Source organism: Lissotriton helveticus, chromosome 3_1 (genome assembly GCF_964261635.1).
Source record: "Lissotriton helveticus chromosome 3_1, aLisHel1.1, whole genome shotgun sequence".
Lineage (NCBI taxonomy): Eukaryota > Metazoa > Chordata > Amphibia > Caudata > Salamandridae > Lissotriton > Lissotriton helveticus.
In genome coordinates, this window is record NC_136061.1 from 2,009,031,122 (window position 1) to 2,009,053,084 (window position 21,963).

The following is a 21,963-nucleotide window of genomic DNA, read 5'->3' on the forward strand; positions in this document are numbered from 1 at the left end:
AGTGTGGCCCTGTTAGACCTGGCACCATTGCCGTTGGTCTCCCTTCCATTTTTCGCTGTTGTCTCCTCTGTTTTTGCTGGTAGGAGATGCTCTGGGCGCTGTGCCACTGTCATTCAGTGCCACAGCACAAATGTTCCCTGTGTAAATATGACTGTGAATTGGTATATCCCTGATTGGCTTATTTGTTTTACCTGTTAGTCCCTAGTAGTGTGGCCTGTGTGTGCCCAGGGCTGGTAACCCAAATGCTGCTGGTGGACCTGCAGCGCTGGTTTGCGCCACACACAGAAGCAGCTTTTAAAGTGTTCCTCAGACCTGCCACTGCAGTGTCTGCATGCAGCCCAGAACTGCCATCTTGGCTGTGAAGCACCCACACTTCCCAGCCCCTGAACCTTCCCTTAGGATCATGTCAGTCACATGGTAAATGCATTGTGTGTGGAAGGTAGGGCATGGCTTGATGTGTGTAGCATGTCCTGGTAATGAATTACCCTCCATTTAGTTTTTTCCCTGCTTCAAGGCTACTTGTTCTCCATAGGCTAGAATGGGCAGACTGGCTATTACATCTTATAGTCCTATCTGACTCAGGGAACATGGTAGAAATTCGAGTTTAGTATGCTTGAACTCAGAATGATAAAATACATTTTTTAGTGAAGTTGGTTTTAACATTCTGTGTTTGAAAATACCACTTTTAGAAAGTAGGTATTTTCTTGCCTAAGCCTTCCAGTGTGCTCTGCTGTTATGTGTAATGGCTGTCTGGGTTTAGAGGGGGGGCAAGGCAGGCTGAGTCAGACCTGGGTTGAATAGAGAGATCTGCATTGAGTACTGAGGAGGGGTAGCTGCTTGACCTGAATAGGGCTGTGTCTGGCAAGGGGAATGCTGGCTCCACCTCCTACTGTGCGTCTGATGGCAGACCCCCTCTTTCTGAAAGGAAGGATGCAGCCTGGTAAACAAAGTGCTCCAGGCCTGAGCAGAACTGGTTCTGGCTGGGTTCAGTGACAAGAGACGTTTGAGAACAAAGACTTTTGGGGTATAAATATCTGTGCCCAAACCCCTTTAAATTGTATTGCTCCTGGATGTCAAGAAGAACCTCTGCCCGTTTCACTGAAGGAATCTGCAGGAGAGGACTGTCCTTATGCTTGTAAATGTAAATGTACATGTATTTATATAGAGCAAATCACCGACCCGGTATCTAAGTGCTTGCTTAGGGAACCCGTCCTGGTATTACCCTGTGAGATACCCCAGCAGGGTATCCACAAGGTGAAAGCCAGGCATCCCGCCGCGAGGGGCCGTAGTGGAGATTAAGCAAGCTATTACCCAGAGTCGCAGAGTGTGACCCCGTGAGTCAAGTAGGCACCGGAGCGAGAATTGTCGAGTCCTTGGAAATTTTGAGCCCGAGACCCGCCGAGGCAGGGAATCGAACCCTGGTCCACGGCCGATCTCAGCTTCCGGGTCTGCCGCCTCTAACCACTGAGCCACGCTTCTCCACTATATATACATGTACATTTACATTTACATTTATGCTTGTGTGCTATTTCTTGGATTCTTGTGCAGTAGTTCCCCTTGGAATTGGAAGAAGAGGGAAAAGGACTTTTGAGAGACTTTTATTTTGCTAAGCAATCACCCAAGCGCTAGAAGAGAGCTAGCCTCCTGCTGGAGTCACAGGCACATCTGACACCCCCACCAGCCTCCTGATTCCTCCCAGCGAGGATTTCTATCTGCAGGTGAGGCCCCTGTGAGTTCCAGGGCCTCTAGTTCTACTACAGAGAAGAAAGTGCTGAAATCATCGCTAACGCCGTTTGCAAGCCGCTGCAGCTGAAGAGCGTAAGAAAAATCATCGCGCTGCTGTCGCCGAGCGCTCGCATACCAAAGATCATTGCATCATCTGCTTGCGGGCCCCAAAGTGCTCGCTAACCCCGGAGATCATCGCATCGCACGTTTGCGGGCTTTTAGAAGGCTCGCTAACCCCGGATCATCACATCGAGTTCATCGTATCACGACATCGCAGAGCGGGTGCCGTGCATCCGCCATTTTCCTCGCATCGCATCAGGATCATCGCTTCCTCGCGGGTGCCATTTTCTTTCATCGCAACAAGGTCACAAACGCAACAGGATCAGCGCATCATCCTTCCTTGCGGCAAGGATTCAACGCATCGCTATCCCAGCGTGAAGCAGTCTGTTGCTTTGTCCCGCACGCACCCGCAGACTGGCGCATCCTCCTCCTTTGTGGCAGGGGTTCAACGCATCGCCGGCCTAGCATGGGGTAAATCATCGCTACAGCTCGTTTGCGACATTTTGCTTGTTTTGCTATGAAATCCAGGTACTGTGTGAGTAAAAGGGTCGCAGAGACCCCTGCTTTGAACTGAACCCCTATTTGAACACTTTGAACTCTTTTTCCAGCTTTTCAACAGTACCCTCCTTTTTCAGTATTGTGGCTTTTTACCGTTATTGGTCTTGTGTTAAGTCTATATATATATAAAATACTTATTTTTTATAACTACTTGTGTGGTGTCCCTTTGAAGTGTACTTCACTGTGTTACTGTGTATGATCTTAAATGCTTTACACACTGCCTCTGAGATAAGCCTAGCTGCTCGTGCTACGTTACCACAGGGTTGAGAAGGGGTTATCAAAGGGTGTAGCCCCCTTACTCTGACTTAAGAAGAAGGGTCCCTACTTGGACTGTGGCCAGCCACTGCCAACTAGAAACCCCCATTTCTAACAGGACCCTGATGCTGCCGCTCGGATTGGTCCCATGAAGGGTCCCGAGTGTGGGCACCTTGCAAGCTCCTGTTGCCTTCCACTGGGGCGGCCGATTTGTGGTGCTTGGCCCGGAGCTTTGAAGTCATATCTGTCTGAGGTCTTTAGTGCACTGTGGTACCCCCTGGGTGCAGATTGTGGGGCTCCCCTCCTCTGGGTGGAGATCCGGGTCTGCACCCTCCTGCTGCTCCTAGGTACCTGCTGCTTCCATGCCACACCCCACTGATGGCTGCACCTTGTACCCAGCTGACACCGAACCGTGCCACCCAGTTTAACTGCTCTGTCCTCATTCATCTTTTGATGTAGGTGTGGGCCAACTGGGGGGAGAGAATCTGACCATGGCTGCCCTTCGACTGGTGGAGCTTCCCCATGTACTGATCACTCGGCGCCTTTGGGCCACGTGCAGGCTTGAGGTTGACCTTGTCATTATTTCAGAACTTTCCCTTGGGCCTCTCTCCTGTCTCCGATCCAGGTGGGAGTGTTGACAGAGGGTAACGCGGGGATGGACCCTGCCTAGATACACAGTCCTAGTACCTGAGGTGCTCTGGAATCCATGTAGCTTTCCCCAGACCTGACCTACCTGCTCTACGGAGGCTCTTCATTTCATTATCTTCTCCAGTAAGATGCCCTGAGCTCTAGCCTCCTGAGTTGAGAGTGTCTCGACTGTCATTTCACAACTGTTTACGCAACCGCTGTGGTGATATCCTTGCCCAACTGGGCCAACTTTCCTCCACCTTGATTGCTATCCCATCTTGCAGACAATCCCCCTAGGAAGGTGCTCCCTGAGTTTAATGCTTCAGTGCGCTGCTGGGCAAGGTAGACTCCTAACATCTATGCAACATGTGCTACAGGAATAACCAGCTACAACCCTGCTCTCGCTGGCCACATCTCATATCCACGGTGAAGGGCGATTGCCACATCCCTAAACCTGGCTGCTCATCCTGCTATTACCTGGTGTCAAGCTTGCCAACTCCTCTCAGCTAAGAGGCCTGGATGACTTGAGACCTCAGGGCCATGGTGCTCCAGCATCGCTTACTGCTTCCAAACTTGCTGCTTACCGCTTCCAAGATCACCTCCGCATCATTCATACTTATAAATCATATTTTTGACAATTCAGAGACTGCTTGTCAATTGCTCACTGATAATCATCCACTCTGCAGCCAAGCCACCTTCATGTCATCCCAGCCAAACACTACTGATTAAAGGGGCCATGGATGCTACCTAAACCACGTATAGAACAGTGAGATAACCCAGTTTTGTGCAGAACCTGGGGATTAGTACTGATTAATCGCCTTTGGATACCTCTTCGGCTTTCTATCCTTCAAAGTGAAAAACAGATTCCCGGAGCACAATATCGCCAATAAAGCCAGGGGTCGAAACGTCGACGCTTTAATGTCAAGTGTATATGATCGCCAGAATAATTGAAAATAATGGGAGAAAACATGTACTGGGTTGATATTTTCTTTACAAGAACTGCACACTGTGTTTATTTGTTTTTGCAATACATGTTCATGTGTCATGTATATTATGTGTTGTGATATGTATATATATATATATGTCATTTTTGGTGTTCACTTCATGTCATTAATTCAATTGTTATAATATATAATCTATCTGTGTGTGTGCACATATATGTGTTTAAATTGATTACACAAACTTATAATCATTTACTATAAAATCATATTGTGAAAATAGAACACATAAGTTTTTCTTTTGGTTTGGGTTTAAGCTAACATTGATTGTTGGTCTCATCTTAAAAGAGAGATAGAATTGATTGAAATATCCCTTGCTTCGTTTAAGCAAACTGGTGGCTAAAACACGCAGGCGGCACACCTGTTCCCAGAGGAGATGGCGTACTGTTTGACGCCATTCCCTTCCCGGCCCCCACAGGTCTGGCTGTCTATACTGTCTTTAGCTTCATCGAATCATGTCTCCGATGGAGAGAGGCAAGAGCTGGCCTGGGAAAGGCCTTCAGCCTCTCCATCATCACCACCGGTAGCTACCAATTCGGACACAGACTTCTCTTGCAGCCCTACGATTTAGCCTGAATTAACTTTTCGGCGAATACCAGGTCTCAAAACATTGGACATGTCTTGTTTGTTCTTCTGTCTTGCTCTAAGTGTACTTAACCAGTTGTCCTTATGTCCTCTTCGCTGACGTCTCCATCACATAGTATGGCAGTTACCACCATATCCTTTACTAAGTGGGGAGTTTCCCCTTTGATGATACTACACTGTTGTGTACGTTAGTTTCCTTCGTGTCTCTTTTATTCAGGGCGACAGATGCTTCTGGGGTAGTAGTGTGGGGAAGAGTGGGAGTTGTGAGGTGGGGATTTAGTCATATTTTGACGATGTTTAATTGCATGTGTGTTCATTTTGTGTTTTACTCCTTAGGTTTGGACACACCCCTATGCACTCGGTACACTAGCGCTTTTTTAGCCTCACCACACTTACTCCTGGATAGACTTAGTCTTTTTACTTGCTTCTGACTGTCAAGCTCTTTCACAAAATCAAATATTACCTAATGGGATTTGGATCACTCCCCACACACTTAGAGCCTCATTTACGAGGCCATAAGTGTCACTTTTTAAATGCTGTGGATATGCAATATGCCACCTCATACTTACATGGCCATGAAAAGCACTTTAGATGGCTTTACATGGCTGTGTAAATATGTGCCCCTTTTATGCAGAACACTGTGTGAAAGTGACATTCCATGGGTGTTGCTGTGGGTGTTCCCACACAACACCCATGGAATCTGAAGCATTCCCAGATTTACAAGGAATCATAAACCTGGGAAGGGGCTGTATTTGGGAGGTGCAACGAGGAGAAATATCTATATTTCTCCTCATGTTTTTCTATTTCTATGTGTGCTTCATTATTTGGCATACATAGAAGGAGGAAAATTGCCTCCATTGATTGATCTTGTGCAGGAAGCTGTCCTATCCTGCACAAAAACAATCATCCCCGCAATGTAAGAGTGGCTGCATTGGAGCAAGGCTGCTTTTTTACTGCCGATACAGTAAAGGGGGGGGGTACTGCCAGCGCAGAGGTCAGTATACAAGAATGCATTGCGCTACACCATTCTATTGTAAATGAGACCCTTAGTAGTGCTGAACTCCAAGCCTTCTTGCATACGAATGAAGGATCAGTAGCAATGTGACATTACAGGGCTTTACTAACGGGCGTATTTGGGCCCAGAGCACACTCGCTCTTCTCATGTTCCCCAACTAGAGATGCAAGCACTTCTCCTGGGACGACGCCTAGCATCTGATCCCGAGAAGAACATCTCCCGGGAACTGGGTCACCTTCATGAGGAGATCCTTCATCATGCCCTTGATGCCACCAAGCACCTTTGGAGGGCCACAACAGCCAAGATATATGGCTGGGGAGACATTAATGGGAAGCTATTATTTTGGTTAGTCTCCCATCAACAGGTGAATAGAATAATACCTGAAATTCTTGATGACGGTGGTCATCCCTATCATACTCTTTCTGAAACTTCACAAGCGTTTGCCCACTACTACACAACCTTGTACATGACCCCCACTGGCAGGGACATGGATTTCACTGCGCACTTTCTCGATGCAGTCCCTCTCCCTTGCATGTCTCCCACATAATCTCGAATGCTTGATAATCCTTTTCCTGCAGCAGAGGTGGGGAAGCGCTTCCTAGACTGGCCCTGGGAAAACCCCCTGGCCCAGATGGTTTTCTCATGGAATATTGAATCTCCCCACCTCCTGGCACTTTGCAAAGAACTGTGCCACTCTGTTGCCTTTCCTCAGGGTCTAGACTCGGCCACTGTAGTGGTGATTCATAAGACACAGCCCTCTCCACATCATGCTCGGACTACTGTTTAATATCGCATTCTAATGGAGAGGTCAAAATCTTTGAAACTTTGCTGACTTCCAAGCTCAGGCAGGTCCTGGCCATGTTGATCAACCCGGATCAATGCGGCTTCATGCCGACCAGCAGTACAAGCCATTGCCTCCGGCGTCTGCATGTGGCCTTGGCCCCTCGTAATTGCTTGCCCCTCTATCTTGACTTATTATTCATTGATTTTGACAAGGCTTTCGAAACAGTGGACTGGTGATATTTTCTACTAGAGTAGAACCGGGCCGGTGTTGGACCTCAATTTCATGGCATGGTAAGTGCTCTCTATTCCAACCCTACCGATTGAGTCCAGATCAACGGGGTCCTCTGCATATTTCCCCATAGAGCGAGGGACTAGACAGGGCTATCCCCTATCCTTCATCTCTTTCTGCTTGCAAATGAGCCTTTGGTCCAGCTCATTCATGCAGATGCCCATTTTCAGGGATGGAATTGTGGTGATAGGCCAGAAGAGTGCCTACCTCTGTATGAGAACACGTCCTCTTGTACCTTGCAGACCCTGCCACGAGTGGTCCCCATTGTCTACACCTATTAAAATGCTTTGAGGCAGCTTCAGGTCTCAAGATGAACCCCTCTAGGTCTGTATTGGTCCCTCTGGCCTAAGCTAGAGACTGTTTTGACTGGCAGACAAACATATCCCTCTTCATCAGCTCAGTTTCAGGTATCTGGATTACTTTACAACCGGAACTCACTTGGACCTTCAATCTCCAATCCCTAGTCTGTATAGCCAAATCTGATATTTTCAGATGGCAATCACTACCCCTAAATGCCATGGAATGTATAGCTTTATACACACTTATTATTGTCCCACAGGTCCAGTATATTTTTCTGAATCTACCACTTCACCTTTCTTGGATGTGGTTCTGAGCTCTGAACAGAATAGCTTCAATGTTCTTGTGGCAAGGATCTTGACCCCGCCTTGCTTTCACACACTGTCAAAGGGGTCCCTATGAGGGGAGCTTGGGGATGACCAATCTTTATTATTTGGCCTCTCATCTCCTTGTTGTTCATGATTGATTTAAGGGGGCCGGGGGGGGGGGGGGGGGGCGATCCTGCTTACTGACTAGAACTGTCTCTGCTGGGCTTTCATCGCCTACAGGCCCTGCTTTATGCTTCTCCAGTTCCTACTTCAATGCCTTAAATACATAGTATGGTGTTCTAAGCCCGGAGGGCTTGGCTTCAACATGTGCAGTGGTGCACCCATCTTACTCAGCAGACATCCCTTTGGCACTGCACTTGCTTGAGGGAAGTGGTAGTGCTTCAGGGTTTTACGGCCTGGAACCTAATTAGCATTACCCAATGGGGGTACATTTGGTCGAGGAAACACATCCACTCCTTTCAAGATCATTAATCTACCTATGCCCTGGCCCATACCCAATTCTAAAAATATCTTCAACTCTGACATGTTCTACATATTTATACCTTGACATCTGAAGCATTGATGGAGTTTAGTCCCCTTGAAGCCAAGCTCCTTAAGGGAAATCTTGGTCACGGTGGCATCTCCATCTCCCAGACTTACTCTACCTTGATAATCAAGTAACCCGGTACACAACAACATCTTAGGACTTGGTGGGAGGGGTGGCTGGGCCCCTTTGGGGATGAGGACTCGTGTGATGCTATGATGGCCCCTTGAGAACTTACTATCTCCTCTAGACTATGACTGGTTCAAACATATTATCTTTACTAAGCCTACCTCTCCCAACCACAAATGCATCGGGTGGGCATTCTCTCTAGTCCCTCATGCCCCCCATTCTGAAATGGACCCAGCAGATTTTTATCACATCGTGTGGTCCTGTTCTCTGGTTACAAACTACTGGAATGTTGTGATCCTTGACCTATCTGATATCCTTGGGTGGGAGGTTCCTCCCTCTCCCTTGCTGATACTACTTGGTGTGTTTGAGGGTTCTGGAGTCATGAGAGCTGAATGGTTGGTTCTAGGGACGGACCTCCTGGTTGCCAAACAGGACATTACTGCTCATAGGATGTACCCTGTGCCTCCCACCCTGTCGGGGAGGTGGCGTTGAGTAGATTGATGTGCACAACAGGACAAGGTAGTTTAGGAGGCCAGAGGTTGTCACCACAAACATGGGCGAGTTTGGGGAAAACAGCTGGATCAAAAAGACTGACATTATAATTGGTGAAAAATGTTGGTTGGTGCATTACTTGAGAGTACCTGACTGTATAATGGCTGCTCCTATTGCTGTACCATGATGTGTGTGTGTCAACAGTTTGATCTTACGACCTAAGTGGTTTAAAACCATAAAAACCTGTTTACCAGAAAAAAAAAGAATAGCCGTAATAGAAATAATAATGGGAGTGGAAACTCTGTGGGTATGTGGTCCTACATGGCTTACTGTCACAGTCTGAGTTTACACACTGGAACCTTTCGAGAAATGGAGTTCATGTAACAGGTTGTAAAACTTTAAGTGTTCCTGATCATCAGTGTACTTGCACTGATAACTCTATTAGTGGAGGAACGGCAGTGGTGACTGACACGGATCAGGGGTGGCGGGTGGGTTAGTGAGAAAACAAAAATACACTCACTGCTGCGTCTCTCCCCTGTCATCTCTCCTCTCTTCCCGACGAGTCCTGGAATGGAAGTCGGAAGCACACAGGCTCCCCTTTGTCAATCACAATGCTGCTGTCACCATGACAGCAGCATCGTGATTGGTTTTAGTGCTGTGGTTTGGCACTCAGACAGGGAGTGGGAGCCTGTGCAAGTTCTCCTCCCAGGCTGTGCAATACAGCCAGGTGGAGACCAAGCAAAGTGCCTAAGACAGCAAGCCAAAAAGTTATGCATATTTAGAAAGTGCTAACCACTCCTCCCTTTGCCCTGTGAGCAGCCCAGTCCTTCCCTGCCCCACCCTGCCTCGCAAAACTGCTTCTGCGGGGGGAAAAAAAATGATAATAACACAATGTTCCTTTTTTGCACTGCTAAAAAGCAGAGGGGCAAGGTTACTCCGCTTTAGCGGAGGAGCCGCTGCTGAGGAACAGATCATGTGTAATCGCTTTGTTAATCACAAAGAGCGAAATATGGATTGAGCATTACCATGAGATAGTGGAGTTGAACGTGAGGATTTGAAGGACATGGTATGCCTAATTGCAGCATCATTGAATTGCCTCAGGAGTTTGAGGTTTCATAGTTTTTTAGTGTCAGTAGTTTCCTGTATTCAGTGAAGACTAGCTTAACAGAAGCTGTCTTTCATTTAGTGACATGGCAACGAATTTGAAAGATGTGTTGGGGCAAACCTTCTGTTCTTTTTAAAATAATTAACCCACAACCTACCGTGGTCAAACATTTTATTCATAATATAAAGGGTGATTAAACATGTGAAACTGGCTATTGGAACTTTGATCAAGGAAATTGCACTGTGTTTAACTGTTTAGTACTTGATGTGAATGTACATGTCTGTAGGAGGCACTTTTGTACCTTATCTTTACTTTTTGTAACCTTTACTTTTCTCATCTAGAATTCTGTTTGCATATCTGGGGACTTCAATTGTTATAAGAGGGATGTTCTCAAAGAACGTAAGTCTTTCGACACCAAATTGAACATTTTATGGGCAAGAACATCCCAGATTTATAGTATGATCATTGTGGACAGTTCCTTCTGAAATAGCCAAGAGTAATGTTCCAGGACTCGATCCAGAAGGTTGCTATTACATAATTGCAAACAATAGCTGCACTGCCCAAGCCTGTAAGCATGTATCATGATGATCTTGTGAGTGATGTAGCATATGTGTAAATAGTGTTTTTATCATCGCCCTTTCAGCCCTGAAGAAGAGGCGCATTGAGGCACGAAGCACTTGTTTGCTGCAAACTACGTGCTGCACACAATTCTATTTGAAAAGCGATCTAAGTGTTAATACTGCACCAATCTGTTTTTTTTATTTAGTTCAGACAACAACCTATGGAATAATGTTTATGTAATTTTTGATTGCATGGAACTTAAGTTTTAAAAAACAGACATCATTTTCAGGATGTGGCTGTTGATATCCAATATAAATGACTTGGAATAAAATGTCAATACAAAAGTAAAAATCTTTTGGTAATTGTTTGATTACGCTCCCTACAAAATTTCTATACTTCACTGACAAATCTCCCCATGTGTAAGCCAAGGTTCAGCTGAGCACAAAGCAGCACAGTGTCTTTGAGTGGGCCAGTAGGCCCCACTCCCAAGACACAGGTCAAAAGGCATGGCCATAATACACTATCATTCTCTAGAAAAAGTATGCTGCTAGCACCACACTCATGCTACTCATCTCACAGTGAGGATGCTAGCTCTCAACCACTATGAGGGTAGTGCTTGGTGTGCCCTGCCTGGTGTAACCAGATCTCAATCGATAAAACAAGATAAGGGTATATCAAACACATGATCCATGTTTACTCATGGCCAGAGATCATAACTAAGGATCCTGATATCATCAGTTGGGTCACTCAGGGCAGGGGGGTTATGTCTACTACCATTTGAGGGACTTTCCCATCTCACCACCTGAATTTAGGTAAAGTGTGTATTCAGTTATGATGGGTTCAAAATTGAAGAGCTCTGCCACCAAACAAAATACATATCACCTCCACATTGTCACCAGGTCAGGGGAGTTAGGAAATTCCAATAATTTCAAAGATCCTTTTTAGAAGCTTTGCCCACCTTCCAGAGGAAGTGCATTAGGGTATAAAAATAGGAATTTAAGATCAACTTTTCAGTTCACTTCTGGACCTGCGGAAGTACTCTCAGAGGGCTGCCTGCTGCAGTGACCTGCTGTGCTCTCTGCAAGACTGCTTTGCTGTACCATAAAGGACTGATCTGCTGCCTTGAGCTTGCTTTGAGTCCTCCGAGGCCATCCCTGCTGTTGAGCCCTGCATCTTCACCCAAACCCAGGACTGATAGAGTGACTCCAAGGGCTAGTTTGCTGGCCTCCTGTTAGGAGCTAAAGGGACACAACAAGCTTCAACCATCTTGAACCTGCACCTGGACCCAGACTGAGTGAGCCCTGAAACCCCAAGTGGTGATCCACTAGTCCTGTACTCTTCGTGGCGGTGCTAAATGTGCCCAGATGGCCAAACTCAAAACTGAGGGCTGGTAAAATATTTGGCTGAAAACCACTCTGAGTCAGATTGACTTTGCAACTTCTCCTGCTACGTTCTTCTCTCCAGCAGCAAATCATTTTCAGCGGTTCTTAGCCAAAAGGGCATCCTGCCTCGTGGAACTGTACTCGTCTACAGCCCACTGGAGATTTTCGACTTCCATAAAAATGACTAAGTCCGAACGTAGAAATCTTCACCACAACTTCGACGCACACTCCCTGATGACAAGCCTCCCTTGTTGGACACCTCCTGCAGCCTTGCCCCGCTGAACTTTACCTTCTCAGAAAATTTTTCTGAACATTTCTGCTAAGTACGAAGGTAAGTGCTGATAGGGTCCAATCCACTTTTTGTATCTGAAGAGTGGTCCATTGAGGTTAGCCATATTTTTCAACTTTGACCCAGTCTTGCACGACGAGATGTCAGCTGTTGACGCTTTGATCTTTTAAGTGCTCATTTTTACAACTTTAAAACTTCATAACTCCCATTCTGCTGACAGGATTTTTGTTCTGTTGGTGTAATTTATTAAAATGTACTCTATTCTAAATTGGTGTGGGATTTGTTTCGTGTTGTGTTTTCACATTATTACTGTTTGTGTGCTGCATAAATAATGTATACATTGCTTCTAAGTTAAGCCTCACTGCTTTTTGTGTCAAGGTACTTAGGGTTAAGCACAGGTTAATTTAGTGACATTGTGTAGTTCACCCTTGAAAGGCTTGTGGCTGTTGCTTGTTTAGGGCTCACACCCCAGTCAACCAACAACCCAATTTCCCATACTGACCCTATCCTCGAGTTTGACACCAGGCTTGGAAGAGGTTTTCTCACCTTTTGGCTTAGAACTGTGCTATTCCAGACTTTTCTTCTGTTAGCTAACCACTTGTCAGCCAACACTGCAAGCATCCCTGAATCTTTCAATGTCTGATCTGACAAGCATTGCCTAAGTGAAGTTAAGCACTCATCCTTGAGTTGCTCTGTCACCATCAACTGGTTAAAGAACTGAAAATACTTGACCTCCAAGCCTTTATCCACTCATTCAGTTTCCCATACTCCATGAATCTAGGTCTCAAACAGAAAACCTTGGGTTCACTCGCATACCTTGAACCTTTGAATATACTGAGCCAGCTTCAGCCAAAACCTTCTAATCAGTTTCCTCATTCACTCACAGATAGGCTGTCCATTTTCCAGTGTTTATTCTTTGTGGATGTTAGTGGCATTTTTCAGTATTTCCCAAACTTGTTGAGATCAGTGCTTATTAGTGTTTATTCAACTACCTAACTCCCAAAATAGACAAAACCTGTTTCCAGTGTTTACAAAACATAGTGGTTTTCCACAGTAAATGTTAAGAAGCACATATTTAATTTTAAGAAGAAGTAATGCAAAGTATGTAGTGTCTTCCCATTGGTAGTGTGTTCATTGGACTTATGTTAGACTGTTTAAAGCATATAGGGCCAGATGTACGACCATTTGGAATTGCGACGCACAAATTGCGAAAAATAGCGAGTTGCAATTTGTGAGTCGCAATTCCAAATGTACAACAGTGTCAGAGAATATGGGATGCATTTAAAAGAAAAAATGTTTTTGTTCAGTTTTTTAAGGGCAGGCAGTGGTCCTTGGGTCGCAAATAGGAAGGGATGCCCTTGTAGCGCCCCTTCCTAATTGCGAATCACAAACGCTATTTAGTGAGTCTCAAATCAATTGCGACTCACTAAATAGCATTTGTACATGGCCCTGTAGGGTTTTTGCATGCACAAACGAGTCACAGATCCTTTTGCAAATGCAAAAACGTGTCGTACATCTGGACCATATGTTTTTCGGAAACAACATTAACAATGCGGGCTAAACCATGCGTGCCTTTACAAAGCAAGTGAAACAGTGCTTGCCTTACCCAGAATATGTGTGCCAGCACTCTAGTTGCAGAGCGGATGGGCAGGGAGAGGAACAAGAATGATAGGGACAGGAAGGACCAGGACGTGGCTTCTTAAGTATTGCTGGGGCTAGGTTTTAGGGCTCAGGGCAGGGGGTGGGTAGTTTTAGGGCTGGGACCAGATTTAGGGCTGACCTGGGGTCAGGTCGTTTTTAGGGCTGGGGGCAGTGTTTTATGTCGAAGGGCAGGGGGAAGTTGCAGTTTTCAGGGCTGAGGGCCTGTTTTAGGGTTCAGTGTGGGGGCCTAGGTCCGGGTAGTTTTTTGGTATGGGGCCTGGTTTTAGGGCTCAGGGTTGGGTGTCGGTTAGTTTTTAGGGCTTGGTGGAGTTGGGTTTTAGGGCCCAGGGCAAGGGGTGAGGTGTGACCTTTACCTCACATATGCCTTTAACAATCATGCCTTTACAATGCAATTCATTGTAAAAGCATGCGTGACAGAGGCTTAGGCATGCGTTGCTCTATCATATAACCAATGTTTGTGTGTTGCACTCACACTCGAATGTTATTTTCCTCTAATACCTCATTATCTCTCACACTCATTCTGTCAGGACTCTGTCTAGTTTACAGGACTATTAATGGGTTAAAATAGTAACAGCGTCAAATATTTTAAGAAACAAATTCCTGGGCACATATAGGGGTCATTTCACTGCTTCTTACTGAATATTATGATATTGTAAGGGTGGGCAAACCTGTCAATGGCATGGTACCTTGTGGAACCTTTAAAAATGTAAATTACACCACACTAATTATGTAGCTCTATATTCTAAGACACCTGAAACTTAAAGATCTAAGCATGCTCACTACTGCTTTTCTGTACACATTGCTGACTACATTAGGATAGTGGTGCAGCTGTGGTGTGAACATCCGTAGCTGCCAAGTGTCCACATGCCAAATGTTTCAATTTAAGTCGGTCCTAACCTTCTAACAGACATCACATTCTATTGGGGAACTTGAAATTACTTTTAACATTGCAACTATAGGCTGAAAAACCCAGCAGTAAAGTGCAATTGGGTAAAAAGTCAGCATTAGCACAAGGTATCACACATACCAATAGGGCACCTTGCAGCTATGAATTTTGTTGATATGTGGAAAGTCTTGATTTATTTTTTCACCACAACCTCATGTGCATGGTGACATCACTCCATAGACAGCATTTCACAGATACCAGTCACAACACCTTGCATTGAATGCTTGAAGCCTGTGGTGTTTGGCAGGTAATCTGCTATCACTACTGACTAGCTACAAATGGGGCATATGTATCGAATAGTTTTACCCATTCTGTGCCTATTGGTTATTGGACTAGTGCATATTGGTCAAGATTCTTATGGGTCAGTCATTTTACCAATCAGTGAAAGAATTAAACGCGGCTAAAATAACATAAAAGAGTTTAATATTCCCAGATTCTCTATAGTGTCTAAAATAATTTGACCAGACATAAAACATTCTTCTAAACCTTTAACAAAAGCACGCAAAACTAGAGAAAACAAAGTAAGAAGTAACAATATTTTAGTGATCCTCCTAAACAACAAATCGCAAGCAAAATATACCTTAGAGAAGTCTTTATTGCTGCTATCTTGTATAACAAAATTACATTGTGTTGGCCCCTACAGAAATAAATATAAATCATTATCTCACTTGCCTTTCTTCGAATGGCATTTTAGTTTGTGGTTGTGCAGGTTTATATCAGTGTGTATATGTTAACACTGATGTGTGCTATTTCTCTTTCGGTTCGGTTTTATCCATCATTTTACATTTAAACTTATAACAGGATAGCATGCTCACAGACTATCTGATCTTCCACAGACATCTTTCCTATGACAAGTGCCCTATTATGGCAGATGTCTTACATACAATTATGTCCTGTGCCTTACAAGCAACCTCAAAGGTCACAAACCATTCCAAGATGTCCTAACACTTCACATACGCATGCAGAAGTTCTTTTGAAACCTTGGCCACAACCTGGCTTGACATGGAGATAGTCACTTCTCCCTGATGGAGTTGTAATGGCTACCATCTCATGCTTCTCTTACTAGGGCCATCCTTTCCCTTTTTCAGGCCAATTCTCCTTTTTCTTCTGACTCCTCTCCTCGTGTTCCTTGTGAGTTAGCCTCAGATTCCCCATTTCAAAATCCCTGGCCTTCTCCTCATGCTGAACTTTAGGTTTCTGGGGAACCAACTGCAAGTTTCAGGGTGTCTGATCGACTCAATTGGGTTGCAGGTGAAGTCTATGTGGCCCTGAGACTTCAGAACAGGAGGCCACCACACACATGCCCTTGGAGATTCTTCTTCAAGCAGGTTCACTGCAAAGTTACAGTCTTTGTCCAAGGGATATTCCAGACCTTCAACAAGCGGTCCCATCTGAGTTGCCTTCCCGGTGGACAGGGATTGTGAGTCTTGGCTCATGCCGCTCCTACCACCGGAGGATGAAAACATTGAGCAAACCTCCCGAGGCCAACAGCCATGAGGAAAGATTGCAGCTACTCCCCCAATTGCAACAGAAGGGTGACCAAATGGATACCGCAGATGACCACTGATGAACGATCAAGAGGGAAATGACCCCCACTGTTCCTCTGGCTCTTCTTGTTTTGCCTGATAGCAGTATCTATGGGCAGCTTGACTGCACACCAGCTCTGCCTTGAGCGTATGGCGCATCTGACGGGACTCCACTTTGTTGGTCTTGACCTGTAGTGGTGCTCTCAGGTGACATGTACCCCTTATTCCATTGTTTTTTTAATGTTCCCTGATGGGGAAAGTTTTTTTAAAGAGTACTTTTATCCTATGTTTGCACTCTCTTCTTCTCTACTCTCTCTTTCACTCCTTGATTGTCTGTCCCAACCCCGCACCCCTTTCCCAGGAGAATGGGTGGGCTTAGGCCACGACAGACCGGGTGAATGCCACTCCACATGGGTGCCTATGGTGGTGTCTCTACTTAGACTCAATGTCTGAGGTCTTAATGCTCCTGCTAAGCAGCTGGCAGTTCTTTCGTTTCTTAAAGATACAAAGTGCGATATCTATATGTTGCAAGAAACTCACTTGCCCTAAAGTGACTGGCGGGCACTTCGATCCCACTGGTTTGACCGGCAATATTTTTCCTCAAGGGTCGCCAAAAAGGGTGGTGTGGCGATCTTGCTTGCGAAACACTTTGCAGACAAGAATCTTTCAGGAAGATCCAGGCAGATTACTAGCGTTGCATGTTTTAATAGAGGGAATCAGGTACACGAAAGCTACAGTATATGCCCCAAATGAGAGACAGGAATAATTTCTTAGAAACATGCTGGGACGACTGCTAATCTTCCACACAAGGAATTAGTGGCGGCAGGAGACTTTAACATTGCAATAAACACTGGAAAGGACAGGTCTGCCGTCCGGGCGGGACAATATGGGGGACTTACACCAGGCAATGAATAAGCGAAGCAGGATTAACAGACATACAGAGGCACACACACCCCACTGAGGTAGACTATACTTCCTTCTCAGCCACTCACCAGATGTATGCACATATTGATTACTTTCTTACAACTCCAGGGGTCACACAGGAAGCCCTTTTTTAGATATTGGGACAGTGGCTCTCTTTGATCACTCTCCCCTCGTCCTACTCTTTAACCCCGGTCGGCAAACATCAGGTTCTCTCTACTGGCGACTAAATACAAAACTCCTCACCTATGATAAAGTACGGTCAGACGCACAGACTGCATTGCACACTTATCTGGAACTTAACAACACACCTGAGACTTCTATTAACACACTGTGGGAAACCTTAAAGTAGTTCATAGAGGACACTTTCTTGGCATAACCACAGGTTGCAACAGAGAAAGACGAGAGAAGCGCCATCGGTTGGAAACCCATATCAAGGAACTAGGGACCGCTCATGCCCAGTTGGGCTCAGCTGTGATCTGCTGCCAACTGACAGTGGCACAGAAGCAGCTGCATGCCATAGATATGGAAGAGCTGAGTACACTTGTCTTAGAATACGCCAGAAATACTATGCCGGGAAGAAATGCAGGTTGCCTGCTAGTGCACCATCTTCATGCCCAAGCGGTGGATTGAAGGGTCCCTGAGATACGCGGCGGACGGTGCCACATGCCTTAAAGATGCAGATACAGCAAGTGGCTTTGGGGATTTTTACAAGACCTTATACAGAGCCGATCCTATTCGGGACACCGACATGGAGACATATCTAGCAACGGTGTTGTCCCCTGCTGCTAGAGTGGTCACTTTTACCCCACAGGAGGCTCTCCTCGATATACAGGAAAAACAACCCAATGAGGCACAGGGCCCAGACGGCTTTGGTGCGGAATTTTATAAAATGTTTGGCCCCCATATAACCCTGATTTTGGCAAGCCTATAAAATTAATTGAGTAGGGAGGGCAGGCTACCGGAATTGATGCATCAAGCTACCATCACAGTGATTCCTAAACCGGACATGGATCCCAAAGACTGTGCCTCGTACCGCCCGATCTCCCTAAAAATGTGGATGCAAAAATATTTACAAGCATCCTGCCCACAGGCTTGCCCCTTATGTCCTGGCTTTAGTCTACCCTGACCAGGCTAGGTTTATTCTAGAGTGAGGGTGTAGCGATAATACAAAAAGATTGTGCCACCTCCTGGACAAGGTACATCATTTGTGAGTATCAGCCCTTTTGCTGACGATGGATGCCGGCCAGATACAGTGGCCCTAAACACATTGAGTGCTGAAGCGGGTGGGCCCTGGGCCTCGATTCTGAAGCTGGGTACAATCATGTTACACTGCTCACCAAGCTGACATACGAGTGAACGGAGAGAGATCTTCTGCCTTTCCCATAGAGCGCGGGACCAGGCAGAGTTGACCCTGTCTCCTTTACTCTTTGCGCTCTACATGTAGCCATTTGCAGAATGAATAAGGACCAACATTCAAGTGTCAGGCATCTCAATGGGAGGGAGGGAGCACAAGATCATGGTATACACAAATGATGTTCTCTATACCCTCACTGACCTAGATATTTGCCTAGTGGCAGTTACAGCAGAGCTGAGTGTGTTGCGAGAGGCCTCCAGCTTGAAAATCAATCCCCAAAAGTCCTTGGTCATCAGCCTGACTGTTCCTGAGGCAGAAAGTACTCAGCCACATGCTCAATACCCGTTTCACTGGGCATAGAGCAGAATTCCACACTTGGGAATACAGGTATACCCTAAACTTACAGCCTCCGCCGCATACAACTATGGGACCCTCCTAACACTCGCAAGGAACAACCTCACTAAGTGGAAGTCCCATGGACTCCCATGGCTGGGGCACATAGCAGCGGTTAAAATGACTCTCCTCCCTAAACTCCTATACTTCATACAAACATTGACCTCCATTCCCCCCCACGGGTACTAGACACTCTTATGGGCCTTCATCTAGGAGGGCAAAGGAACCCGAATGGCCAATGCACGAGTGTATCTTCCATTGCCCGCAGGTGGCCTGGGTATTCAGAATCTCCGCTGCTACTACCAGGGGGTACAGCTCCGCCATATGGTGGAATGGCCCCATTGGAGCTTTATAGATCAGGCCATAGCTGTCACGCATATCTTGAAAATACCCTGGCTACCAAAAACCACATAAGCCAATTGACGTATACATTTCTCCGGTTGTAAGAGCTACAATTGAAGTTTGGGATACGGTGCAGCTGTAGCATGGTCTTTCCACTACTATCTCACCACAAACTCCACTGACAGATAACCCAGACTTTCCACCAGCAGACATGGGGTCAGCATTTAGGACATGGCAGGACGCTTTCTGTAAACAAGTGGGGTTCATGTTCAACACGGAGGGGTTCATGGACTCCCCACCATCACAGACATGTAATGACCTTCCAGACACGGCAGGTCAGCAATACCTGGCAATAGCGCATTGGGCGACCCAGCCTTGGATGCGGCATCATGCCAGTAGAGTACTGACAGTCTGTGAGAATTGGATTGTTACGCGAACCACTGATAAAAAACGACTCCTTTTTGATAATGCACTAAGCCCCCCTGCCTCGCCGGCTTAAGCCAGATGGAAGAGAGAATGTGAGCGTACCGTCACAGATAAAGAATGGAGCGATATTTTACACCGTGCACGAACCTCCACTCTCAACACCACTAGCAAAGAAATGCTCCTGAAGATCTCTTACTACTGGTATCACACCCCTGCCAGGATAGCTACTTGGACCACACAGGAGATGGGCAATGCTGGCGATACAGTGGGCAACAAGGCACACTCACACAGCTCCTCTGGCACTGCCCGAAATTGTAATCTAATTGGGCTGGGGTATTGGAAGCAGTGCATGCTATGTTTCAAACAGACATAACCAAATTACAGAGTTATATACTTTTAAGTCTCCCCACCCACTCACCTACCCTCTGCGATCACACAGCAGTAGAGCGATCATCGTAGCGTTAGGGGCAGCAAAACAGATTCTCCTTGCCAGATGAGCTACGGAAATAGAGCCCACTCACTTGGACTGGCTTCACATAATTTAGGACATGCTGGGGATGGAGAAACTAACCGCAGTTGCCACACAACAACTACCCTGCTTCAATAAAATGTGGCAACCCTGCATACAGCACCTGTCTGATGAATTTCGCGAGCTGTCATTCCCCCAGTACCTACAGATTTTATTCCTGACATCAACAATGCCACCTGCAGACCGCTGGATTTCCCGTCATCCATCTGCACAGGATGTGGTCTCACTGGATTTCCCATCATCCATCTGCAGAGGAAGTGACATCACTCTCCCTCCTCTCAGGACCTTCCTAATGGTGGACGCAGCTGGCACGCCAATGGGAAGTCCATCTGTCCTCATCCGTGCCTAGGTCACGTCTAGCGCCAGGAACCGTGGTCCTCTACTCTCCCACCACTACCCCACTGCAACCCGACATGCCTTCAACTCCGGCCGTTGCACTACACCCTGCCTCCTCTCTGCACCATACAACACCGAGGGAGCATTTGCCTGCTCTTTCCACAAGTTTTGATGCACCTACCTATGCTCTACACTGGACCTACTTTACCTCACCGAAACCTGACTGAATCCTGCATTGGCCCCTGACATCACCACAGTTATTCCCCTAGCTACAAGGTCGCCAGGCAAGACAAACTTCACAAGCACAGAAGAGGAACTGCATAATGGGCATTAAAAATGGCCCATATATATACAGAAAAACCAAAGGTTGAAGTGATATTGCTAAAGAAAACCACTGAAATTCTCCAGATATTGTTCAGTGAACTAGTTATGTATAGCTTGTGCCCCTACATGCATTGCTTATTGCCCTCAAATATTACATTACTCGTTGCATGTTGAATCACATTATTGATTATATTACTCATGACTTCTTATTTAAAATTGGACTTTTCAGTTTTCAATTCCAAGATGTAACTGGAATCATGTTTACGTTCTTTAAAATGCACGTTTGGATATTGCCCTTCTGCTCAGTGCTCCGAAGAGGTGTCTGCTTTGTAAGTATCCCTGAAAACACACGACTACTGTAATTTGCACAATCGAAGATCAGTGCTTATAAAAAGAGATCAAATGTTAAACAGCTAGTCATCTGGACTGTCTACCAGAAAGGCAAAAATGTCATGTTAGGAGAAATCAGAGCAGGCAATATATCTGGTATTGCAATTTATAGAGTTGCAGAGAAGTAGGAATTGTAATGCCCACCTTTGTAATCCCATAGTCACACCAATTACTTCTACTACTAATCATAATAATAACAAGAAATGTGCTTTTACACAGTAAATATATGAACTAGAAGCAGAAAATTATATGTCTGGTGGGAAAAAAGAAAAGAAATGGCAGCGCAGCTATTTCTTAAGTCATTTTTTTAAATAAATTCCTACCAATAAAAATGATATAAAAGCGTTTACATTTTTTTCAATTGCAAAATCCTCGAACTACAGCTTTTAATACCTTTTATTAGACAGACATAATATTCCAAAATGATGCATAATGAAAGCCGAACATGAATTTAAAAAAAATTCTTCAAGGAGTGTCCCTATATTTTATGCAAAACGGTCAACTGAGTAGGAGTAATAAACGGCTGCACATCTTATGCTCTTGTTTGCTACAAAATGACCACGGCAGCCTAAATATATAGATTCCTTTGTTTTATGTTGCAAAAAAAACTCCTTCTGCCACCGTTCTGTGCCACGTCTGGGAACCTCTGTTGTCTTTTCTCTTGTAATAAATGATAACAATTAAAGGCAAATACACAATAATTAGTCACACTAGGTTTATCCATCTGGCGTACCTGTATCCATTCGACGTGCCTTTGAAACAGATGACAAGCAGCATATTGCGTTTTATCCTGGCGGTGCTGCTTCTAA